This window comes from Lissotriton helveticus, chromosome 5_1, assembly GCF_964261635.1.
Source record: "Lissotriton helveticus chromosome 5_1, aLisHel1.1, whole genome shotgun sequence".
Classification (NCBI taxonomy): Eukaryota; Metazoa; Chordata; class Amphibia; order Caudata; family Salamandridae; genus Lissotriton; species Lissotriton helveticus.
Window position 1 is genome coordinate 142,708,589 of NC_136065.1, and position 27,021 is coordinate 142,735,609.

Below are 27,021 nucleotides of genomic sequence, written 5' to 3' on the forward strand. Positions count from 1 at the left end.
CTATCAAGTTGTACGTGGGAAATCGCAAACCGCAAGCTAGAGGCTCCGCAACTATGGCGTATAGGATGGGGGAAAGGGGGCAGCTTGTCTGGTACCACGACCTACATTGAAGGGCTCAGTCGTAAGCGAGCCTATGCGGACCAGCGCCGAGGGGGAAGCATAAAGTGTATTCAGTAGCTGGAGGAAAAGGTCACCCACTCCCATGCGGCGCAGTACCAAGCTGAGGAAAGGCCACTCGACAGAATAGAAAGCCTTTTCCATATCCAGGAAATCTGCTACCGCAGGTACATCCTGGCGTGTGTGTTGAAATGCCGCAAACACGGTCTTTAGGTTATATGTTAGGGTGCGGTTAGGGACAAATCCCGCCTGCTCAGGGGCCACAAGCGTGGGGATCAACAGGCTTAGACGGTTGGCAATAATTTTCGCGAATAGCTTCACGTCGACATTAAGCAACGATAGCGGTCGATATGAAGCGCAGTCCTCTGGGGGCTTCCCGGGTTTAAGGATAGCTACTATAATAGCTTCCCGCATCGTGAGGGGCATTTCTCACGCCTCCGCTATCTGCTCAACGAGCGTCAATAATCTGGGTATCAGCAAATCAGAGTACGTTTTGTAGAATGAGGCCGTGAAGCCGTCACTGCCCGGAGCACTGGCAGCCCTCATTGATGACAATGCCCAAACAACTTCCTCCCTCTCAAATGGGCGAACCAAGAACTTGCGATGTGTGTTGGTCAGCCATGGTAGCTGGATATGTGTTAAATAGTCTAATATGCGTTTCTCCGGAGCCGGCCCCCTGGAGGCGTATAGTTTGGCGTAATAGTCCTGAAATCGGGCCGCAACCTGCTCGTCAGGTAATCCTTCCCCAGTCTGAGGGGATCGCAGTGCAGGTGTCGTCGCTCAGTGTATGCGCTGCTTCGCCATTCGCGCCAGCACCGCTCCCGGGCGTTCTCCCTCACCATAGGATCTCGCAATGGCATATTTCCCCAAGTGTTTTACCTCGGCGTCCGCCTCCTCGTGATATTCACGAATCATTTGGGCCAAGTCTCGGAGCAGCTCTGCTCCAGAGTCATGCAGTCGTCGCGTCTCGATGTCCCTGAGCTCATTTTCTAGTAAGGACAGATGGCCCCTGATTGATTTGAGGACACTCGCGTGCTTAGAGATAGCAACTCCGCGCAAATAGGCCTTGAAGGCCTCCCAGACCGTCAAAAAGGAGTCCACCGAGCCAACGTTCTTCTAATTCTTCTCGGAAGGCGTCATCTAACAGCGAGTAAGGAGGGAAACGGCAGGAAAAAGGAGTGGGTTATCTCGCCAGAGCCCTAAGGGCAACTAGCACCGGGGAGTGGTCAGAATAAGTGCGGAGTAGCGTTACCCACGACTGTACCATAGAGAGGAGGTGCGAGGTGGTCAACCAATAATCTATGCGGGTATGGATAGCATGCGGAGCTGAATAATACGTGTATCCCCTTTGTGTCGGGTGCCTAGTTCGCCATACGTCCTGTAGTTCCAGTCGTGTCATCTCAGCCTCCAGAACTCTGTCAGAGGCCGAAGGGCGTCTGTCGGGCCATCTGATCTATCAAGCGCAGGCTGTCTGATCATGTTAAAATCACCTCCCCACAACACATGTTCACCGCAGAGGTCCCGCACCCTAGAAGCCAACGTCAAGTAGAAGGAAGGGCAGTCATAGTTAGGGCCGTAAGAGTTAACTATGTGTAGAGTCATTCCCTTTCCAACATATTTCTTGATAACATGACGAACCCCTGTAGTTGAGCGTCGGACTGTTGGGGCGCAAGTGGGTCTCCTGAAGTAGTGCTATATCTATGGCATGTCTAGAGAGGTACTGAAGCACACGCCTGACCTTCCTGTGGTCGTTCAGGCCTCTAAAATTCCAGGTCAGCAATGTAATTGTGTCATTGTCGTGCATCTGCTGTGTCAGGACGGGGGAAATGATGTATGCAAGTGATCAGGTTTAACTGTCCATGCCAGTGTATCTGCCGTTTCATGCCTGCGCCAGCAAGACTCCCTTTTGAGCGAACAACAAACAATCCCCCTCCCTCAGTCAGCTCTAAAAGAAGAACATGTAGATCTGCCCTTAGTCCCTCCCACGCCTGCCCAACCCCAACTCGGCCGCGACCCATCTCCCCACCCAATCTGTATCCAGCCACAACCCCCTCTATAGCTCCAAATCCCCCACCACCAACCTTAAAACCAATACAAAAGACAAATCAAAAAAGAGAAAGGATCCCCAAGTGGAGGAGCCTCACTTAGAAAGGTGTGTAACACGCAGGGGCGTAGGTAGCTCGCTAACAACAAGTCTAGAACAATTTCTCTCTGTATAACCCGCTACAGCATCCTGCTCCCCCGCCTCTAAAATAAAATAAAAGGTTATAGCAAGTGGTCCCAGACAACATAGCTATGCTCCTCAGCCGCGGTCCGTCCATTGGGGCGTGGTGGAGTAGCCCCCCCGCCAGCTGCTCCCTCGGCGTCTTTGAACTTAAGTAAACTCAGTTTACTTAGGTTCAAAGACGCCGAGGGAGAACTGAAAATCATGCCAGTCAGCATGACATCGGACCGCCCACCCCTACGGTGGGCGGTCCGACGTCATGTTGGCTGACATGATTGTCAGACAGTGGGGGCAACAGGCAGCAGCACAACACGAGTGCGCATGAGTGGGGATGGAGGGTGAATTTTCGCACCGTGCACCAGGATTGGCCGATAGCGAGGGGTTGTAGTGGCCCCAATGGACCCGGTGCGGCGTGGACCTGCTCAGGACCTCAGGTAGGATTTTTTTAATGTATTTTAATAAACCCCCCTCCTCCCCCCCACCCCCGCGAGCCGCGACTGATTATGTACATTTGGAACAAAGTGTGGGTCATTTAGTCTCTTTCAGAGAGCAAGAGCCGATAGGCTAGTATCATATTTTTATGTGCCGGAATAATTCTTGACTGGTACACACCAAGTACACTTTGCACAGCTCTGGCTTCTGAGCTGGAGAAGTCTCGCTGAGTGTCCTTCGAGTTCAGGAGCTTCCCCGCCGGCTCAGACATAGTTTTGGCCGAGTCCGGAAGCGCGGGCGGGGCCCATAATCAGGGGCGGATTGGCACTGCGGGCATTCGGGCATGGGCCGAAGGGCCGGTGCCTCAGTGCCCTCTGTGGGCCGTTTTTTTCTCCCCTTTCCCAGTCCACAGAGAGTGCTCTCTGCTGTCTGCTCTCTGTCGACCGGGAAATGGGAGAAAAAAACGGCCCACAGCACGGAGACAGAAATGAAAGCGCTTCACTGTGCAAGCCATACAGCGATTATCAGCTGTGGCCTCTACTGCACCCCCTGCCCTGCAAAGCAATCACGCTGAGGGTGGCTGGGGAGGGGGTGATTGTTTTAAAAAATCGGCCTCCCTGGGGGCAGGTGTTTCTCAGGCCTTTTGAGCCATTTTCACCTCGGCCCCCCAGGGGCCCACGCCGCCTGGGAAACAGTGATAGTCTTAACACCTCGCCCACAGCCCTTCACATTCAGGGCACAGTGGGCGAGGAAGAATGGGTCTGGCTGTGGGGGCCAGGTGATGTTTTGAAAGCGCACAATCTTCACCTTAGCGCCCCCCCCCCCCTCCCCCCGTGCAAGAAGTTTTTTAAAAAAAAGGGTTATAGTTCTTTCTCGGTGTCATTTTAGAACTGATGCATTTTCCTTATTACATTCAAGGAAGTCATGGTTGCAGCTTTTCTATTTTATGCAACTAACAACCATTGACAAAACCTATAGTTCTGGCTTGTTGTAAGTGTAACATTACTTGCTGTATTATATATCTGAACGCAATGACAGAAGCAGCAAAATACCAGTCGGGCGGCACACTATGCTAAGCACAGATTTGTAGCTTAGGTGTTTTAAGCTACGCCCATAATTACATTGAACACCCCCTTTGGAGAGACCCCTCAGTTTTGTCATCCCACTTAAAGCCCTGGAAACAACACCATGTCACAGACACCTCAGGGCCTGGCACTGTGCATCATGCATGACTCATGACTTCCAAGGTTTCAGATTGACTATGTGCAGGTGCATCTTGAACGCCTCCCTTTGCTTTAGGAACTACAGCGAGGGGTGAGTTCCTGATGAGTCTCTTCTGTCTGCAACTCTGCGTACAAAGGCTCAGCTCACAATTATTGTGAAAAGGTGGGTGAGAGAGTAAGTGAAGGGATGGCTGGATGGATCAGTGAAAGGGTGAATGGATGAATGAAAAGGTGAATGGATGGATGATGAGAGAGAATGGGTGGATGGAGTGAAATGATGGATGGATTGATTAATTGATAAGTGAAAGTGTGAATGGATGAACAGATGTGTGAAAGGGTGGCCGTAAGGATGGATGAGTGAGTGAAAGGGAGGGTACATGGGCAAAAGATTGGATAGATGAGTGAAGGAGTGAAAGGATGGATGGATGGATGATTGAAAGGATGGATGAGTGATAGGGTCAATGGATGGATGCATGAGTGGATGAGTAGATGGATAGTTGGGTGGATGGAAGGAAGGATGGATGGCTAAGTGAAAGGGTCGATGGAGAGAGAACGGGAGAATGGATGGCTGAAAGGGTGAATAGGTGGAAGGATGAGTGACTGGGTGGATGGATAAGAAAGTGAAAGGATGGCGGATAGGTGAGAGGGCAAATGGCTAGATGAATTGGGTGAAAGGGTGGATGGAGAGAAAAAGTGAGGATGGATGTGTGGATGACTGAAAGGGTGAATGTGTCTAAGGGTGAGTGACTGGGTGGATGGATGAGTAAGTGAAAGGGTGGCTGGATGGGTGAAAGGGTAAATGGATGGATGAGTGAATGGATGGATGGGTGGAAGAGTGGATGAATGGGTGGATGAGTAAAAGGGTGGATGGAGGGATGGATGAGTGAAATGATGGATGGAAGAATACATGATGGATAATGAATGAATGAATGAATGAATAAGGTATTTATTGAGCGCACGGTGGCCGAACTGCTTCCTGGCGCTGAGAGCTCTACAGGTCACAACAGAACAGGGCCAAAGAAGTTAGCCGGAGTATGCCTGGGCAAACAGGAAGGTCTTGAGCGCTTTTGCAGAGGTTTGCAAATGGTTGAATATGTTTGGATCTGGATTAGCGGCATCTTATGTTTGCCACTTTACATCTCACAATGACTATCCAAGCAGATCTTCACGACCATTTCTCTCACCAAACATGCCTGCTCAGAACCATGAATTGTAAACAAAATATCAGACTGGACAACCCAGTGCTGTAACCATATATATAGATTATTATCATATGAAATATCACAAAAAGACCTCCACAGTTGATCAAAGCTGCGTGCATACCGAAAAACCGTGAAGTACACGATTGGTTCAACCTGATATAAACTTATTTTGACTAGTGCTTAAATGGTTGTCTATTTACTTACTTACATAATAATGCGCAACCACCTCTGATGGGTCTGTAAAACTTACCTTTTGTCCAGAAGGTTTGTTCTGAATTTTAACCCTTTGTCCTGAATTTTTACACTCCCCATCCTGAATTTGCACCCATGCCAGTTGGTCACCCTAGTCCTGACACTCCCATACAGAACTACAGAGTGTTCACCCTGCCTTTTCTATTTGGTTACTCTTGTAACCAGATGCACCACACTGCCAAGCTCTAACTCAAGAGGGGCCATCTAATCCCCTTGGCATCCCACTCTCCACAGGGCTGACCAAAGTAGGCTGAGTAAAGCTAGTAGCTAAGTACTCAAAGCTACATCGAGTGTGCCTCAATTGTCATCCCACCGAATCCAGAAAATACTACACTAGACTCAGTTCAGTAGGTCTTCCTCAAAGGTTTACTTGACTTGCCACATCCAGCACCCAGAAATGCAATGTGTTGCTAGCCGATCCCTTCCTCTGAAGCAAGAAGGAACCGGTAGGAACCATTTTGTTTACCATTTCTTTGCACAATTTACTGATTCATTTGTGTGCCAGTTAATAATGTAACTTTATTTTAAAGGCCTCATCCAAAATGCAGACAAGGGGCATATTTCTCTATATGCGAAACATATTAATTAGTAAGTTTTGGTTCGTTTTTGTTTGTAGTGTGAAGGTCTAACTGCACTCTTTTAGGTCCTAGGCCAGAATGTGGCAACATGTTTGTGTGTTGATTTCAGAACATGTCTAAGACTTTATGTAATGTGATTTCTCAAAAGAGAGCTGTTTAGCCTTATTCTATGCTAGGCCTTGTTCGAGGCCTAAGCAAAATTTGCAAACTTGGCACTTCTTTCTCTGCAGAAGAATTAACTTTTCTAGCATGTTCAGGTTAGAATTCCTTTTTGCAGATTTTATATCATTTTCATAGTTAATTGAGTAATCCTCAGTCTCCTCATGGCCCAGACTTGAAGGCAGCAACAGATGTGAATAAAACTATGTTTTTTGTATATAGACATCACTTGCTGGCTGTGAAATAAATTTATGACTAGATTGTACAGATACATTTTTTCAGCATTCTTTACACCCCAGACTGCCTTTTCCTCATTTGTGAATTCTTACTTTTGTTATTACATGTTCTGTTCCCAGAGATTCCAGTCTTACCCTTTCTCCTTGACTTTGTACTAGATTTCTGATTTATGTGATGATTAGCTGGTTGGGAAAGAGTATCTAACGACCTTGTGCAGGGCGTTAAGACTGCATGTAAGTATTCAGTTATCAGACCTGCAGTGCTCCTAGTCTTTACCAATGTTACTTGCTCTGTAAGCTTTAAAAGGCTTAATTTACTAAATATTTCTCTACGAATTAGACCTCAAAGAGTAACCAAATAGTGTTCCATGAAAGGGCATGCCCCTTGAATGTGGGCCACGCCCCTTAAATGTATGCCACGCCCCTTGAACGTGGGCCACTTTTTTCGTCAGTGCCCGGGCCAAATTGTGATCCCAATCCGACCCTGCCCATAATACAACAGCCTGGATGTATAGAGCTTTCTTTGCCATGAAAGACTACCAGCCCCCGACTAATCTCTCCCCCTGTGCGCTGTCAGGGAAAGCACAACGCGGAGTGAGTCCTCTGCGAACGTCTGACATCCCATAATTACCTCCTCGCTGCTTCCTTGTTCCTTCTGCAGCGTAGCCCACTCTCTCCTACTAATTACAGAGTCATCAAGTCTGGGCGGCTGGCTCACAGCCTCAGAACACTCTCAGACACGTCACCAGCTTCCTCGGAGGGACGGGACCGCTCTAGTGATGGGACTGGGTGATCCTGTGACCCAGGGTGGGCATCCTTCCGCCTGACCCCAAAGAGGACACGAGCCCCGTCCCCAGAGTATATATGTATAACTCACATAGGAAAGATAACATATTTTAATAAATGATCACTGAAGCAAGGACAGTATTTATTTTGAAAAGTGAAACACAGTTGGAAAAAATAGCGTTTAGTTTGATGTTTTTCATACGAATTTAGCAGGGGAAAGGAAAACGAGGGCCAGAGATGGACTGATTCTTGAAATGATGAAATTAAATTTAAATAGATGTATGTAATTTGGGAGGCGTTCTACGGTACTCCAGAATGCAGAAGAAGTGCTTTTTTCCAAAGCTCTACAATTTGATCTGTCTTTAAGATGCTGGAAGGCTTTTGTGCTGCTTGTCAATTACGCCTCACATAGACTAAATTATATGTGCGATGTGCCTGTGTGAGTCCAGGGTGAGTGATGCCTGTGTGAGTCCAGGGTGAGCAGTGTGCCTGTGTGAGTCCAGGGTGAGCGATGTGCCTGTGTGAGTCCAGGGCGAGCAGTGTGCCTGTGTGAGTCCAGGGCGAGCAGTGTGCCTGTGTGAGTCCAGGGCGAGCAGTGTGCCTGTGTGAGTCCAGGGCGAGCAGTGTGCCTGTGTGAGTCCAGGGCGAGCAGTGTGCCTGTGTGAGTCCAGGGCGAGCAGTGTGCCTGTGTGAGTCCAGGGCGAGCAGTGTGCCTGTGTGAGTCCAGGGCGAGCAGTGTGCCTGTGTGAGTCCAGGGCGAGCAGTGTGCCTGTGTGAGTCCAGGGCGAGCAGTGTGCCTGTGTGAATCCAGGGCGAGCAGTGTGCCTGTGTGAGTCCAGGGCGAGCAGTGTGCCTGTGTGAGTCCAGGGCGAGCAGTGTGCCTGTGTGAGTCCAGGGTGAGCGATGTGGATGGGTGAATGCAGGCTTAGTGATGTGTCAGGGAAGGGTGAGTAATGGGTCTATGAGTGCAGGGTGACTGTGCCTATGTCAATGCAGGGAGAGTGATGTATCTGTGCAAGTGCAAAGAAACTTGTCTGGCTACTTTCAGAGATGTGTTCGCCAAGCCACCTATTTTCCTTCTCAAATTTGCATGAGAATGCAACATTTGCCCACTCTTTTTTTCCAAAATTTTCTCGGGGGAGACCCCCGGAACCCCCCATAAGTGGTTCGCAGTATTTACACCTCACCACTTTCAAATGTCACCAGCCACCCCTGATGCTCCTAGGACAATGGAGAATGTCTACACATTATATCGGACTATACCACCCTCCCTCACAGACAACTGTCATGAACACCAATCATGTCCCATACAACCAGTCACAAGTAAGGATCCTGTAGCTCTACATGTCATCTGGGATGGACACGTCATCACAGGGCATCCGCTCGCTCCCAAGCGCTTTATTTACATTATTGCTGAGGGCTCAAGGGCGAATAATGTAGCACTAATGACGTACCATCAGCAGAAACACACCCCCGCGCACGTCTCGCCCGGTCACAGGCCCATAGTGTCATATCGGCCCAGGAGATAGGGCCCAACAGGGACAGCAGTCTAGTCCAAAAATACCATCATCAGGATCCATAGGCTGTACCACACAAAGTCACAGCTACCCAGGGCGGTTTGAGTACCTCAACTAGTCGCAGTCCATGACCTCAATTCTGCTCGTCTAGGGAGCCTTCTACGGAGTCTTCAGGACGACCGCCCTCTGATGAATGTCGCTTTTCCCTGCACCAGTCTTTCAGGGCCTTCTGGATCGCTCTCGGGTCCTTGAATATCGTGGACTTCCCCTGCCGGTTGACTCTCAGCTTTGCAGGGTACAGCATGGCATAATCAACTCCCAGTTCGCGAATTTGGCATTTCATTGGCACAAACTGACGCCTTGCCTCCTGCACCCTTGCCGTAAAATCAGGGAAGAGAGAGAGCGTGGAGCCCTCATAGGTCAGTGATTGTTTCTCTCGGGCAAGCTTCACGCCGTATCTCGATCCCTATAGTTAAGCAGTTTGGTTCTAATGGGACGCGGGGGGATCCCGGTTTAGGTCTTGGGCCCAGGGTGCGTTGCGCCCTCTCAATAACAAACATCTCCGAGAAGGCCGTCTCCCCCAGCAGTTTTTTCAAAAGGGTCTCAACAAACAGTTCCATGTCCCCTGTCTGCGTACTTTCCGGCAAGCTTGTAATGCGTATAATACATCTGCGAGACCGCGCCTCTAAATCTTCAGCCTTGTCCTGCAGGAGTTGGATCACCTTGCCAAACTGCTTATGTTCAGAGTCCAAAGTTGTCTGCGCCTCTTCCACCTCACCTATGCGGCGCTCTGCCATATCGAGGCGTTCGGCGTGTTTGTCTAGGCGCTCCGCCATCCCATCCATATGGTACGTGAGGGCGTCCATCTTTGCAACTAAGGAGGTGATCCCGCCCTGCAAATTCTTTTCCATGGCCAGTAAAATGCAGCGGATGTCAGGTTCCGTCAAGTCTCCCTCCGCCGCCGACCCCGCCCAGTCCTTCTCAACCCCCGACGGGGGGTCGCTGGATGTGGACTTTTTGTTGTCGAAGGTCAGTTTAGGCTGAGACCTGACCGGGTGTCCCATGGCGGCGCAATGACCCTCTATCCCCGCCAGTTCAAAGTGATATAAAAGCTGGAGGCCTTCCGAGGTCAGAAACAATGCGCTCCACGCTCCAGCTGGTTGCTCAACACAGGTAACAAAGACAAAGTGCGGCCCCATATCAGCCGGAAATCTGGGCCAGCCCGTCAGGGCAACACCGCCGATCTCTCACTCAGGGAAGCAGAGGGGTCCCACTCCCCCACAGTCGCCACTCTCGTTCAGGCCGTGGCAAGGCGGCAGCGCAGGGCGGCAATGAACGCGATGACTATAATGCGCTAGTCACGAAGAAGCACAGAAGCGAGTGATCAGGCCCCACTCCACACCCCGATCGTCGTGGGCAGGAAGTCCAGTCCAAATCACCAGTGCCCACAATGAGGTACCTCGCGCTTTGTCAGAGTGCTAATGCCACCTCCAGGGGCTGATCCCTCACCGCACCTGAGCTGATGTTACTTTTCAGGCTCACTCGTGCTCCTCGCAGCTCAGTGCCTCACCGGCAAACTGGCACTGTATCTCACAGGTCTCAGAGGTCCAGGGCAAAAAGGGGGGTCCGCCAGTCTCCGCTGTTGGCGTCTCATACCGCTCCGCTCCTGCAACCAGACACCGCCGGCCCAGTCCCCTCTCCTCACCTCCAGCGGGGTGGGGGCTACCCCGAGTCCCAGGGCCGTTAGTTCTGACCGCCTGGCCCTGTCCGTGGGAAGTGGTCGTGAGCCTCCCAGGCGCCATGGAGATGGTAGGGAGCCGCAGAGAGGCACGCGTCGCGCACCAGCCGCAGGGCTCAGTTTTCATGCAGTAGTCCCGTAGGCCCAATCAAAGCCGGGCGCTCAGGTAGGGAGCCGCGGCAGCGGCCAGAGGCTCCGAGCGGCACGTCCTTCTCCTCCCGGCTCCCCGCTCACCGCCTCGCTCAGTCCAGGGGCCGCCCGGCCCGCACAGCAATCGCGGACTGTCGGCTCTTCCCCACAGGTGATTCAGGTCTCCACAAATGCAGCGTCGTCCAGGAGGAGGGGGGGGGGGGGGGGGGGGGGGTCAGCAAAGCGACCAACGGCTCACAGCAGGCCGCTCCACAGCCCTCCGCGCGACCAGTCCAAATCAGCACTCTCCGACAGCGTGGGGGGGTGAAAATCGCCTGTCAGCGGCCCCAGTCGTTCCGGAGCACAAAATCAATTATTCGGGTCCCGTAGGGCACTGCTATGTGGAGGATAATTTACAGGATGGTGGTAGAAGCGGGGGAGCTCTCGGCTCAAGCAGCCATCTCGGTTGCGAGCTAGCTCCGCCCCCTAAAACGGCTTGTTTTTACTGACAATTTCACCTAACTAAGACAATGGGGTTGTCTTAGTTAGGTGGAATTTGTAGAGACGCTCTAGATGTTGCACGGCACGTCGGCGGACGTGACGTGCAGGCGGCCAGGATTGGCTGCTGGTGTTGGGGGCGTGGCTGAGCGCGGAGAGCGCGAAACCACAGCGGGAAGAGCGGGCGCTGGAGCGGAGGCTCGGCGCTCTTTGGGTTTATTAGAGATACAATCAATAAATAATAGTTAACTACAGTAAGGGCTCAGAGTCATCATTGGAGCCTGCCTACATCATTACAGTGGCGACGAGGGTGGGATTGAAGACCCCCCAGCAAGGCAGAACCACTGACTCAGCCCTATGCGACAAGCAAGCACTAGAAGCTTCAGAACCACCCCACAAGGTACAGGGGAGCAAGACTACCTGGTGCAGGAGAACAGGTACCCCAAAGAGCGCGGCAGAGCCCGGCACACCGGAGGGTGTGGCGCAGAGGAAGGAAAAAAGGGAGGAAAAGCCCAGGAAACCTAGAAGTAAGGCAGGAGAAGAGCGCCGACCCACCCAGCGAGCAGCAGACCAGTGAGCACGCGCTGGAGGGTTCACAAGGAGCCGAGGGGGCCGACACGGACAGTCCCCGAACCCCAGCAAGTGGAGAAGAACAAGACGACGCACCAGGGAGTCCCCGTGGCCAAGTAAGATCACTACCTGCAGCGAAGAGCGAGAAAATGAGCGCGCAAGCAGGCTACGCGATGGCTCCGGTACAGTTCTTACCTCGCCCAGGAGAACCCCTCATGAAGTGGGAGGACTGGAGAGAATACATCGACAATTTCATAGGTGTACTGGAAGATGAGAATGAGGAGGTATTCAAACCCCAGAGGAAGAAACGCATTTTGCTATTGAACTTAGGCCCAGAAGGACTCCGGATTTACAAGAGCTTGGTCCCGAAACAGAGGACATCCACAGACGACGACGTATACGCACATGCGCTCGAAGACCTCAATGAACACTTCAGACCGGCGGTGTGCGTGTCGGTGGATAGGTTTAATTTCCAACAGAGGAAGCAGAAACAAGGAGAAACAGTGGAGGAGTATGTGGCGGCACTGAAACGACTGGCAGCCACGTGCAGGTACGCCAACTGGGAAGAGGAATTCATCAAGGACCAGGTGGTGATGCATACCACGTGCACGAATGTGCAGGACAAGCTATGGGCTAGTGGAGACACCACACTGAAGGAGGTGTTGGTCATCGTGAAGAGAGCGGAATTAGCACGGCGATGCGCTGAAGTGACAAAAAAAGATATGGCGTCCAGCACGATGGTGAACAAAGTGGATGACGAGGGGACTAGCAGAGAATACCGAAACAGGAAACCAACAGAAAGAGGGCCCAGCAAGTGGCAAAGCAGCACGAACACGTCGAGTAAACAAGCGGGAAGCAACAGGAAGTCATGCTACAGGTGTGGAAGCTGGTCGCACGAGGCGCACGATCGGAAGTGCCCCGCGTTCCGCGCCAAGTGTGCGTTCTGTGGAATAATCGGCCACTACGAGAAGGTTTGCAGGAAGAAGGCCTCCAAGAGCATGGTGAGATGTGTGGGTCAAGGCAACGACGATCCGGACGGCGATTCGGAGCCAGAAGAAGTCACGGTGATCTACATTGAGGATCAGGTACTAAGCACGGAGGGCAAAGTTCTAGACAGAGAAGGTAGACGCACGATGAAACCGGTTTTGGAGATGGCTATAGGCGGCGTCAAGATCAACGTGGTGGCAGATACAGGGTCTCCCTTCACCATCATCCAGAGAGCAGTGTGGGAGGAGAAATTTGCGCCACGACTCGGGCCAGAGCTAGAAAAGCTAGACATCCGCCCGGTCACGTACAACGGAGATCGGATCCCCATGGCAGGATTCAGACCCTTGACCTTCGAATTTCGAGGCCGGTCAGCACACTGTAAACTCTACGTATCGGAGAGGGGGCCGTCAGTCTTGGGTTGGCTGGATCAGGGCGACCTAGGAATCAAGCTGGATCCGGGTGGCAAGGAGCAAATTCTTCTGGCGGACCAGGTGGCTGGGCCAAGTCTGGACAAATGGAAAAGCGAATACCCAAAGGTATTTGGGGGCACAGTGGGGAAGCTGGAAAAATTCGCCCACAAGATCATCCTGAAGGAGAACGCTGTCCCGGTGGCCCACAAGGCCAGAAATGTCCCGTTGGCAGTGAGAGACGCTGTGAGAGCAGAACTACAAGACCTGGAAAACAAGGGGATCATAGAACCCATCACGTGCGCCGAGTGGCTGGCGCCCCTGGTAGTGGTCAAGAAACCCAACGGAAGGGTCCGGTTGTGCGTTGACCTGAGAGAACTGAATAAAAACATTGTGGTGGAAAGATTCCCCTTGCCCAGGATAGAGGAGATGCTGGCCAGCACCAGGGGGATTAAGTGGTACTCAACAATAGACTTGACCTCTGCATATCATCAAATTGCTCTGCATCCGGACAGCCGCAAACTAACATCTTTCATCACTCCGTTTGGGTGCTATCAATTCCGCAGGATGCCATTCGGTTTAGCTTCTGCAGCGGCGGTGTTCCAGAAGATGATGCACCAATTATTCAAGGACATCAAGGAAGTCCAATACTTCCAAGATGACATCCTGGTGATGGGCAGAGACATACCAGACCACGACAGGAAGTTGGCAGAAGTCTTGAAGATCCTAGAAGGAAAAGGACTCACGGCTGAATGGTCCAAATGCAAGATAGGGATGGACTCGGTAACCTACCTGGGGCATGAGATAGGGGCGCAAGGCGTGACCCCCAAGGCCGACAACGTCAGAGCGATTTGCGAGGCACCGCCCCCCTCCACCAAGGAAGAGGTCAGGTCATTCCTGGGGATGGCAGAGTATTATGGAAAATTTGTACAGCACTTTGCCTCTAAGACTCATCATATGAGACAGCTAACGAAAGAGAACACAGAATTCAAGTGGTCAGAGGACACACAAAGGGAATTCGAGATCATCAAAAAGGAAGTGGCAGGGGCCATACCCCTTCAAGGGTTCGACCCTCAAGGCAAAACCGTCCTCACAACAGACGCCAGCGACAAGGGACTGGGTGCAGTCCTCATGCAAGACCGAGGGCAAGGTCAGCTGGAGACGATCTGCTTCGCCTCGCGCACACTGAGTGAGACAGAAAGGAAGTACAGTGTGATAGAAAAGGAGATGCTGGCGGTGGTGTGGGCCACCACACGCTTTCGACAATTCCTGTGGGGCACCAGATTTCAACTACGGACCGACCACAAACCACTACTGAGAGTGCTGACATCGAGTGGCCATGCAGAGGCGACACCCCGGATATCGAAGATGTCGCTAAAGCTCCTAGAGTTTAGGTATGATGTGGAACACATACCAGGCAGCAAGAACAAGGTAGCAGACTACCTGAGCCGAGCGGCGGCTATGGAACCTAGTGAAGAGGACAAGTCATGCACGGAAGAATGGGTGGCACTAATGGAGGATCACGAAAAAGTTATCAGCCTTCAGGAATGGACACAGGCGTATGCAGAGGACCTGACGTTAGAAGAGGTGAAAACTTACATCACTCAAGGATGGCCGGATAAGAGACGGGTCCGGAAGGAACTCAACCCATACTTTGAAGTGAGGGAGGAACTCTCCCTGGACAATCAAGGAACATTTGTATATAGAGGAGAGAAAGTTGTCCCTCCAACGAACATCATACCCCGACTGCTGGACATGTTGCACGAAGGGCACCTGGGCATAGGGAAACTCAAACTGAGGTCCAAGCAGAACTATTGGTGGCCGGGAATGGACATAAGAGCGGAACGACATGTAAGAGAGTGCGTGAGGTGCCAAGGCGCAGACAAGACACTCAAACCTCTGCGCCCAGCATTGGGTGCATTCGAAACACCAAAGAACCCCTGGGAAGAGTTGTCTGTCGACATCTTAGGCCCCGTCTTAGACACCCAAGGGGTCCAGAAGTACGTGTGTGTCCTTGTTGACAGGTTTTCGAAATGGCCAGAGATCAAGATAGAGAAAGCCATGGACGCGGATACCATAGTGAAATTCCTGGCAGACACTTTTGTGAGGGAAGGCATACCCAAGTCTATCCTCAGTGATAATGGGCCCCAGTTCCGATCGGAAAAGTGGGACAACTTCCTAGGAAGGAACGGCATCCAAGCGAAGCACACATCGATATACCACCCAGCGGGGAACGGCCAAGTCGAACGCTTCAATAGGGTGGTGATGGGGTCGATCCAAGCAGCCATCTCGGACAACAAAGACTGGGAGAAGGACATATGGCACATGTTGTGGGCGTACAGGATCACTCCCACAAGTACAGGATACAGCCCCTTCCAGCTGCTGCGCGGCCGAGAACCGTTCACTCAGGACAACCGGGTGTGGAAGGAAAAGACAGTAGTAAGTGAATGGTCCCCTGCTGTGGTGCGGGCTAACATTGAGAAAGCCAAGGCAGTATACACCAGACATTATAATGCCCGGAGGAACGTGCGAGACACAGAACTCAAAGAAGGAGAATGGGTGAGAGTGAAGCTGCCCACTCTGCAAAGAAAAGGAGAGAGCAAATACAGCAAGCCCCTGCAGGTGAAGGAAATTAAGGGAAGAGCGGCCAGGCTGAGTGACGGCAACATATGGTCACAAGACCGCATGGCCAGATGTAATAAGATCCTAGTGTGGGACTGTGAAAGGGCAGGTGGAGAATCAGAAGAATGCGAGAGTGAGAAGCGAGAACATCAGGAGAACGAGATCACATTGAAAGAAGGAGAGCAAAGACAAGGAGAAGCAAGGGACAGCGAGCAGGAGATAAGAGTTGAGGAGAATGGCGATAACAGAGACAGACAAGGCGAAGAAGAGAACAACACCACCCCTGCGAGACGGACACGGAGTGGTAGAGCTGTGGTGAGGCCAACGAGATTCAGAGACTATGATTTGAGCGACGGACTGTAAGTTGAAATGTTTGTGTGAAAAAAGGGAAATATGTAGAGACGCTCTAGATGTTGCACGGCACGTCGGCGGACGTGACGTGCAGGCGGCCAGGATTGGCTGCTGGTGTTGGGGGCGTGGCTGAGCGCGGAGAGCGCGAAACCACAGCGGGAAGAGCGGGCGCTGGAGCGGAGGCTCGGCGCTCTTTGGGTTTATTAGAGATACAATCAATAAATAATAGTTAACTACAGTAAGGGCTCAGAGTCATCATTGGAGCCTGCCTACATCATTACAGAATTGTCAGTAAAAACATGCAGTTTTAAACGTAAAAATCCACTAGAATTCGCCAGTTATATTAATCTCAAATAGCAGCTCTTGGTTTAAAACTGGAATGATCAGAGCATGAACAGTGAACTAGAATAAAACAGAATTGCTGAACACCCTTAAGGGCCCCCTAGGCACCATGCCTAAGGGGACAAGGTATCCCTACCCTGCACCCTTATGTTATTTTTTAACCTTTTTCATACGACTCGGGCAAAGTCATGAGACCCAAGAGGGCTGCCACCACATCCTTGTTGATGTGGTCGCTGGCAATCAGATTTCACAATGAGAGCTGAAAGCCTTGCAAATCCTTCACTGTGTAACAAAGACAACGTTTTTGAGCTTTCATTGCTTAAAAACTACTAAATGCATTTGAAATCGGCCCGGGGAGGGCTGTATGCCCCCCTAAATACGGTGTAGGGCCCCTACTAAAAAATGTGCTGGGTCCCTGGGGCCAAAACCGGCCTTGGGGGGTGGGCTGCATGCCCCCCCCCTAATTTTAAATAATGGCCCTCGAGGAGGGCCTTACAAGGCTTGGGGAATGGGGGGCCACAACTTTAATGTTAATGGTGGCCCTGGGAGACAGGGGCCCCAAGGCACGGTGCTCATGGTGCTCCTCTCCACTTTAATTTTAATAGTGTCCCTGGAGGAATGAGTTCTCTGTGCCTAATAAGGTTTAACGAGGGGGGGGGATCATATGCTCCCCTACCCTTAATTTAAAAATAAATGCCCAAGGGATGGGTTTCCCAGGGCCTCATAAGGCTCGGGAGGGGGGGGGGGTGGGGGGCAAGTTGCCGCTCTCCTCTTTATAAACAATAAGACCCCAGTGGATAGGGTTGCCAGTGCTTAAGGAGGCTCGGGAGGGAAGCGTGGGTCATGTGCCCCACCCCCCCTTAAACTGTGGCCAATCTCCCAACGCACATGGCCAAAGGTGGGGTTGGCTGCAAGGGGGGGGTTGGCTTAACGTACAGTAATTAAATATTATTATAATTATAATATTATATTTATATAAATTAGTGGCAATGGGATATATATATGTATCGAATTGTTACTCCATTGGTTGATTCTCCTATGATGTGCAGTCACCGCTCTGAAAAGTGTTCAGCTGCAGTTTAGTGACCATTGATGGTATATATTACCTTTGCCGTTAATTCACAGAGTTTTTAGAAAGAAGTCAGATTTTGATGGGGGACGTCCACTAATTTCAATGCAGCGCCTAATGGCAATAAAATAAATATGTTCAACATGCATAGCTGCATACAGACTTATTTGCTTATTTGTTTCCATTTATTATTCATTCTTTAATTAAGAGTTAGTCTACTGAGAAAGATTAAATCACTTTGACGAAAACATACTTAGTTCATCAGCCGAAGTATTCCATAAACAGAGGAACATAAAGGAATGGAAAGATAGACACAGTTAAAAAATAACCCATGTCCTGTGAGGCAGTCGCTCCAGGGACATAGAGAAAACACCTGGGAGGAAAAACGCACAACAAGAGGAAAGACAAAGGCTCATTTAGAATAGCCATTGACGCTTCCACATCTCAGAACAAGGCTCTGTTGGAAACAAACAACATTATAGGAATCACATGCTCGAAATAATGGTAGAACGTAGCCTCTAACCATAAAAAAACAACAGGAAAAGTCATGCAAATATCTATATATATTTATATATATATATCCCTCACAAATATTGGGCAACAGAGGGCTTAATGAAGACACACTCCTGAATCATGGAAGATGTAAAAGAAGTTGTCTTTCAAATGTACACCAAGGAACACCTACATTTAGCATAATTTGTGTGCCAGTGGTTTTATTTGTGCCTTCATTTTGGAATGATATAACTTAGCAATGTGCTCTGTCATGGGTGTTTATGCAGAGGACAAGAGAAATGAGTTATGTGCTATTGCACATCACAGTGTATGCATTTATTCTATTTTTTACCATGACAGCAGTTAGCACATCTAGATACTTAATTCACTGCCAATAGCTTGAAAGAAAGTACAAGTTGACTTGTCAACTAAAGGCTTAAGAGCTGTGTCCACTGAACACATGGCATTGTGTTTTTGGTGGAAAGTGAAAATGTGTCCGCCTTCCCGAAGCTTTAGTAAATCAAATGAACAGAGACTACACACTAGTTCCTAAAGAGAACAAATCAAAGCAGTGAGTCCATCTATAAGGTTTTCCCTGCTGTTGTGTGTCCTCAGTTATTACACGCTCTCCTGATGCATCACACTAACTACAAATGAAGAAAGACATGTTTCATACATTACACTACACGCAATTGTGAGTTACTCAATGAAATAACGTTAAGACGGATGGCTTAAAGAAGCATTTTGGACTCTTACCTAGGAACACTGGATTAATGTGAAATTCAATTGTCCCACTGGACATCATCATTCAATGTCTAGAAACAACAAAGCACCCCACACACAAACTCACAATATACTCTCACAGGAGGACATTGAGATGTTGTTAACATATTGCAGCACCAGATATTAAAAATATTACTGCTTCAAACCCAGTAGCGCTCCTTCAAGCTTATAGAGATTCCCATTTCCTCAACCAAGCCATCAATAGTATAGTCCTCCAACCTACTCATTTATAGATTGGTTGCAAAACACGCGCGACCGGCCGTGGTGGTGGTCAGCAAAACCCTGGCAAGGGACAAGGCTCCGGGAGGGGGCAATATCATACCACCGCGAACTACAACAACTTTTATCCTACCAGAGGACAGCGGTTTCGAGGACGCAGCAGCTTCAAGCACAATGCTGGCGGCAACGGAAACACCGGTAAGTGTTATACCTGCAGAACAGGTGTGTGTAGGGGGCCACCTGGGGCATTTTCAGGATGCGTGTGCTTAGATCACATCAGATGCTTGGGTTTTGAGAACGGTGCTAGGTTTCCACATCGAGTTTTACGGTTTTCTCCATCAAACCAGTTACTCACGCCCCATAGCCTTTTCAGAAGCAGATGCGCAGCTGGTCGACGACGAGGTGGCCGCGTTGCTTCGCAAAGGGGCCATTTGTCGGAAGGTTTTGCACCCCAACGAGTCCCTCAGCAACATTTTTCTGGTGGACAAAACCTATGGGGGGAAACGACTGGTGATTAACCTCAAAGAATTAAACGGATGGCTTGTATATCAACACTTCAATATGGAGGGGATCCATCTTCTCAGGGACATTCTCCTCCCGGTGCGATTGGATGGTCCGACTGGACTTGAAGGATGCATATTTGGTAATTCCCATTCACCCTCCAGCTCGGCAGTTCCTCCAGTTTTGCTGGCAAGGCCAGGTGTACAAGTTTACTTCCCTTCCGTTCGGTCTTTCATCAGCGCCTTGGTGCTTCACCAAGGTGCTTCATCCGGCAGTGGAACTCCTCAGGATATTTGGATGATCATCTATCTGGACGACATCTTGCTGATGGCGCAATGCCCAAAAAAGTTAACACGGCAACTATGGCAGACGGTCTCCCTTCTGCAGGGACTCGGGTTTGTCATCAACGGGGACAAGTCAGTTCTCTAATTAAGGAAATCAAAAAGGAGGGAAGGAAGAGGTGGTGCTGGTTTTGCACCGAGGTGGGCTCGTCCTCCTCTTGTCAAGATACTAGTAATCAAAAAGGTCCACCTCCGAGAAGGTTAGTGTGTATCCTGTTGTTGTTGGAATACACTAGATGTGTTAAGATACCCCTCACACACCAAAAGGGCCCTTGGTGTCATGCTTCATCATCGGGGTCTTCCCGCCCGGCTGCCGGACGGGGCAGTGCTGCAACAAGCGACTACGCTGGAGCACCTTTTTAATGTGGGTGCTATGTGAGTGAATGGGAGTGAGTGTCAGTAGGGTCGGGGGTGATAAGTGATGTTAAAAAATACCTGGCCTAGTGGAAAGAATTTTTTTTTTAATGGGCACTTGCTGGTATTATTAAAAAAATTGTGATGTCGGAAAGGTTAAGCTAGTTAGTGGGCTCACTTTCCTGTGCGGGTCAACATGTTTCGGGGCGCCATGCCCCTTCGTCAGGACCGGGGTCAGATCCCCCTGTCACTCACTAAATGTTGTTCCACAGTGTGTGTGTATACCCTACAATGTAAAGTATTATTTTATCAATGTGTATTGGACATATATTTTATGTAAATACACTGCCCTTGCTAATGCTAGTATACTTGGTTGTATGCTTTGCAAGGAGGGGTGCAATGCCCCATGAGCCAAAACAGGACAGACGGGTAATTTTGGGTCCAGTAAATCCTAAGCCTCGTGGTGCTTCCTCCTCTGTCCGTGGCTTCCGTGGTACCACCCGACCCTACTGACACTCACTCCCATTCATTCACATAGCACCCACATTAAAAAGGTGCTCCAGCGTAGTCGCTTGTTGCAGCACTGCCCCGTCCGGCAGGCGGGCGGGAAGACCCCGATGATGAAGCATAACACCAAGGGCCCTTTTGGTGTGTGAGGGGTATCTTAACACATCTAGTGTATTCCAACAACAACAGGATACACACTAACCTTCTCGGATGTGGACCTTTTTGATTACTAGTAACAAGTCAGTTCTCTCCTCAACACAGAGTATAGTGTTTCTCTGGTTCGTGGTGGATTCTGTATGCTCCTCTTTGAGTCTCCCACCCCGGAAGGCGGCCAAGATACGACATATGCTGAGGCGGACCATCACAAAGATCCACACCTCGCTCCGGCAGATTGCCCGGGTAGTGGGTCTTCTTGCCTCCTCTATCCAGGCAATCTTCCCCGGGCGCTGCAACGCTTAAAGGCGCACCACCTCAGGAGAGATTTATCGTACGATCAATAGGTGTCCCTCTCGGTGGAAGTGAAGGAGGAGATTTCTTGGTGGCTCACTCGCATGGAGGCGTGAAACGGCCGAGCGATCTTCTGATCGGTTCCGGACCTGGTCATTGAGTCAGACGCCAGCAGGATCAGATGGGGCGCCTGTTGCGGAGATTTCTCCACCTGTGGCGTCTGGTTATCAGAAGAACAGCAGTTACACATCAACTGCTTAGAACTTCTGGCAGGATCGTTCGCAGTACGATGCTGGACCAGAGACAGAGTCACTTCTTGCGTCCTATTAAAAATAGACTATGTCTTGGCAGTTCGCTATGTGAATCATCTGGGAGGCCCTCACTCCCGGGCTCTATCAAACTTGGCGAAGGAGTTTTGGGATTACTGTCTGAGTCATCATGTGTCCGTTTCGGCGGAGTACCTGCCAGGCCAAGCCAACCAAGTGGCAGACTGGCACTCCAGACATCTGAGGGATTCCAGTATGTGGAAGTTGGACACACAAGCCTTCCAGTGGTTGCACGGTCTTTGGGGCCTGTTCACGGTGGATCTGTTTGCCATGCGGCTGGACGACCAGCTCCCGCATTTTTTCAGTTGGAGGCCGGACCCTCTAGCAGAGGCAACGGATGCTTTCCTTCAGGACTGGAGTCAGGAGACGGGTTACGGGTTTCCCCCATTCTCCATGGTGGTGCGGACAGCGGCCCAGATCCGGCGACAGAGGGCGGGGGTGGTTGTTTGACCCCAAGTGTGGTTTCCAGTTCTTCTGGAACTTTTCTGGGATTTTCCAATCCTACTCGCCCCGTTTCCTCACCTCCTCCTGAATCCGAATGGAGAATGCCACTATCTCGTCACCGAGGGGTCTCTCCGCCTCATGGCATGGCGGCTTTCAGGCGTCGGTCGCTCCCAGGCCTTTCGGGATCGGCTGAGATGCTCCTCTCAAAAGCCTGGGTACCTCAAAGCGTTACCGATCAGCCTGGTCTAAATGGATGCGTTGGTATCTTCGACGGGATTTGGATCCCATGGTCGCAGGCATCGTACCAGTTTTGAATTTTTTAGCGGAATTGGCGACTGAGGGCCTAGCATACCTGTCTATTAATGCAATACGATACGTGATTTCAGCGGCCCTCTGCCCCATTGAGGGCACCCCGATCGGGGAGCACCCTTTCGTTTGCAGGCTCCTGAGGGGTATTCACCTGTCGTTACCTCCGGAGCCGCGGTATTCGGTACTGTGGGACGTCAATCTGCTGCTAAATCTCTTCCTGTCTTGGCAACCCAATAAATACCTGTCATTGAAGGAAATTTCTGCGAAGCTAGCAATGTTACTTTGCCTTGTCTCCTGCTGCAGAGTGTCAGATGTTACGGCACTGGACATTTCTGCCAGGGTTTTTCCCCCTGAAGGAGTTACCTTTACTATAGGTCGTCGTACTAAGTCATTGTCAAGAACAAATCTCTTACCCAGCTTTTACTGGCATGCCAAAACTTTGTGTGGTGAACTGCTTAAAGGTATATGATGATATGGCACTTGAATTTTGCCCTCTGGGCGAGCAGCAACTGCTAATTGTTTTCAAGAAACCCCACAAAGCGGTATCCTCCCCCACCATAGCCAGGTGGGTGCAGTGGACCACGCAGGAAGCGGGGATTGATAAGAAACTGTTCGGAGTTCATTCAGCCAGGGGTGCGGTGGCTTCCAAAGCTTTTGCCCTGGGGGCTCGTTTAGAGGATCTCATGCATGCGGCAGATTGGCCATCGGATTCCACTTTTAAGCGGTTTTATTTCAAACCGGTAGTGGACGTCGCTCAGTTAGTGGTAAGTAAGCTTTGAACTAGCATAATCGAAGTTTCAATTCGATTAAGGACACGGAGGCGAGGATTAGCCCTCCAGTTGCACGTCAGTGCGAACCCTCCAGTGACTGTATAAGTAATTAGATTTTGTACACGGTTTTTCTTGGTAGATTAAGCAATGTAAATGCGGTATTGCCTATCATAAGTGATGTTTTGTGTTGCAGATTCCTCACTTTACCGTGTGGTATCACCCGTCTCTTTATCTTTCAGGGAATGACGGTTCAAACAGGATCAGTAACTTAGGCGTGACTCGCGCAAAGAAAGAAGAGGGTCAGACAAGATGGAGGGACTATCTACAAGGCATGGACACTGTTGGAGAACTAAGGATGTGGCAACCCTCTATGGCCTGATGGGACTTGAAGTTGCAGAACGTGGACTTATGTTCGTTCTTTGGCACAAATGATCATTTTTCCTGGTTGTTTGATAAAAGATCAAGTTAATATGTGTTTTCTGGCTGCTGGGTTTTTTATGTAAGATTAAAGCGAAGCAAGATATGGCATAATCCTCGCCTCCGTTGCCTTAATAGAATTGAAACTTACCGTTACTATGCTAGGCAAATTTTTATACCTCACTAGAAGGAGAAAAAATAATTGCTTTTGATAGTAAGATGTATAAAGTGATGTATAAAGTAAAAATATGGAAAATACGAGGGGCTTAAAATAGAGGGAAAACTTCCCCAAAATGTTTCAGTGATCCAGTCAGCAAGAGCAGGATAAACAAACTCAGGCTGGAAGGTGAACTGCCCTACAGTGCAAGCTGGGAGATGGAAGCTGCTGGCTCCTTAAAGTAGCAGTGTATCTTTTTGAAATATCGCAATCTGGGCCTAGGAGGACCCCATTCATTTATTTTTCTCTTCTGTAAGGTAAAGATATAAGTGTTCCAGGGACCCAGTATGATGGCATGTATTCTGCTACGTTTATGGCTATAAGGGAGGATCCTACACTGCAGATGCAGGATGTATGTAAAGAAAATAGACTCAACATCACTCTGCTGAACTCACCCTACTTCTCAAGATTCACTTGAAACAGACAGCTGCACAAGGAGTGGGTCTCTGACAAATCAAATCTGCCTTTGATACAATAGGCAATGTGTGTATATTTCCACAGCTATTCTCGGCCACACCCAAACACAGACTGGAGGATGCCAAAGGACGTCAGGGTTCCATGTGTGACGAGATGCTCTACCTAATACAATGATAAGGTGCAAATGCCTTCAAGGGATTTATTCAAGTATTATAGTTAGAATTATTAATATACTAAGTTTATAAGGTCAAGTGAATGAATACCTTAGGTGGTGGTTAATTCCAGCTGTTTGCATGCAAACGTCTATGCTGCACTGACTCTTGATGGTTTAAAGAACGACAAGATACTACATTCAACATAATTTTAAGAACGAGCCACAAGTGAATGCTCTTAATTGACTTTGTTACCTCTCTGTCACTTTTTGTATAATGTTTACAAAAGTACCCTTTTTTGAATAAGATAAAATTGAATACTTTTCTACACACACACGATCTTTGTTTTTATTTGTATTTGCTCTGTATATTTCTACATTGATGATTTGGATCATAATTATAAAAAGTTTTTGACCTTGTGATTTGCTAACACTACTTAATTAAGGTATCAAACAGATGGAATTAACCACCACCTAAGGTATTCACTTGACCTTATAAACTTAGTATATTAATAATTCTAACTATAATACTTGAATAAATCTCTTGAAGGCATTTGCACCCTATCATTTACTTTGCCCAAGCCCTCAAGGGTTGTTTGGGTTGCCCATTACGTTTTGCACTACCTAATCCAAGCCTGCTAATTTTCATGCGTTTCAGCTCATAGGGACACTATCCACTGTCAGGCCCACATTAAGCCAGAGGGGTAATAAGGTGCGTTGCCAAATGCTAATTTTTCAGGAGTCTACCAATTGACCTCCAAGTCATAAGCATATTTATTTATTTATTTATTTATTTTTTAGATTTATACAGCGCGTCCAATTGCCCGTAGGCGTCTCGGCGCCCATCATCGATCTGTCAATCTATTCCACGTTCACAGGACATGATATTGGCTACTCAGAGTGCCGGGTTCAGATATGACTGGTGAGAAGTATATGAGCTGGCACATACAATGGTCCCAGTAATATGAGCCCATGGGAGGTAAGAATAGTTCACCTGACACGGTGTGTGCATGTAGCTTGAAAGGGTTTAGGCTTCAGTTTCAAATTCTTCCAGACTAACGCCTTTATATCAGAGTTAATTATGAAGAGAATTGATTTGTAGGACACTACAGATAACATCCCAAATCTTAGTTATAACATGGGGCAATTTCTATTTAAAATGTATTGTAAAATTTGTATCACATTTACTACCCCTGTTGAAGCATTTACCTATATGGATACCACACTACACCACGTAGGGTATGTGGTTAGAAGGGTGTTGCCTTTGTTTTGATGCTACTTGGGAAGGGTTTCTGTGTTATGGATGACAGCTACCGAGGTGCAGTTATGGGAAGAAGCACTTTGCAGCATAATGGATGAAGAAGTTTAAGAGATAAGAGCAGGGGATTATGGGTGTCAGTAAACTGACAGCTGTATCAGCTCTCTAGGACCTTTATGGAATTTCTTAAGATCACAATCCATTTAGATGGTAACAAGTGCACAGGGTTGCCCATTTAGAGAGGTAGGTTAATGTTTATGGCCCTGAGCAGGCTTTGGCGGGAGAGGTGGTCAGGAGATCTGTTAGGATAAACTTCATTACAATCATACATTATATGATTGCTACTGTGAGATATCAAGAAGCAGTCATAGTAGTCAGTTGGGGCCCACAGTGATGGACTAAATCAGAGTCGTCCAGTCATCAGCGGTATGTGGCAGATCCCTTCAGTTATTCCATGCCGTTTTGTTGATGACGGGTGGTTTGTTGCTGTGGAAAAGCACATTACTAGGTGACAGGCATGACCTGTAGCAGTTCTGTCTAATGTGAATGTTAACAGGCCCAAGCAGTTAAATGGAATTATTATGCAGCTTTATTGAACAACAATTGGCTGCATGACCACTGAGTGCTATATCGTTACTTACTATAAGCAAGGGTCAGAAGGGCGATGTATGAATTTACATTACTCTATTCTAGCCCGGTAGACACAGAGACTGCGTGTACTTGCCAATTCGCAATAATCTGCCCAGAACATGGCCATCAAAGGGTATACATTGTCCTTACCCAATTTACTTAGGTCTCTGTTGATGGAGCGCCCCAATCAGTGTATGCTCTTTTGGCTCCATTTTAGAGAAAAGTTAGCAGCGCAGGACCTGGTAGTGGAAAATTACATTGAAAAGACATAGAACTGAGAAAAGGATTTGAGTAGGGACATCAATACAGATAGAGAAGAGAATTTGTGGCTGTTGAAAGAACATCTCCTGCATACAACAGGATCTTAATAAGGGACACTCTGGAGTGGATACCCTGGATCGGATTCAAGGGGTGACAGTGGGCACTCATGTCTCTTTATTTAGATGCTACAGGATAAGAAGCCTCCGTAGCTAATCTGCATAGGGGCTAGATGTGTTTTACAAGTCTTGAAAGATTCTCTAGGGAAGCCTTCTTCTCTAGGAGATTTTCAAGTTGATAATCCTACATTGGCTTCACTCATTTCTTTAAAAGTAATTTCAGCATTCAGCAAGACCGGTCCTACATCACTGAGAAAGAGGAAAGGTGGAGTTTGCTTGGAAATTCTTCCTCTGTATATGGCACTCTATCCTGGTTCAAGGAATACAACTCCTCATAAAAGGAGACCAAGGCCTTCAATATATCCTTAGGGTATGTTAGAAGTGCAGCTGTTGTTTCTCAAATCACTGGTGCAGCCCCTGACCTTCTCGTTGGTTCAACTGGAAATCCAGAATGCTGCCTGCCTTTTTCCCCATACTTACAAAGATTTTGTTTGACCTTCACTAAGGCTTTTTCTGCACCCAAGGTATAATGTGTGATCAAAGCACATTTGTCCGCCTCTAGACAGCAACATGAAATGGGGTTACAATTATATTCCATCATCAAGGGGGTTACAGTATTTTC

The 27,021-nt window shown here is 49.0% G+C and overlaps 1 protein-coding gene across 1 annotated transcript in view; it reads right to left on the reverse strand.

The window, feature by feature from the left end:
• Positions 1 to 27,021, reverse strand: part of INPP5E (inositol polyphosphate-5-phosphatase E) — a 262,442-nt gene that overhangs the window by 164,448 nt on the left and 70,973 nt on the right. The gene's annotated exons all lie outside the window — the stretch shown is intronic.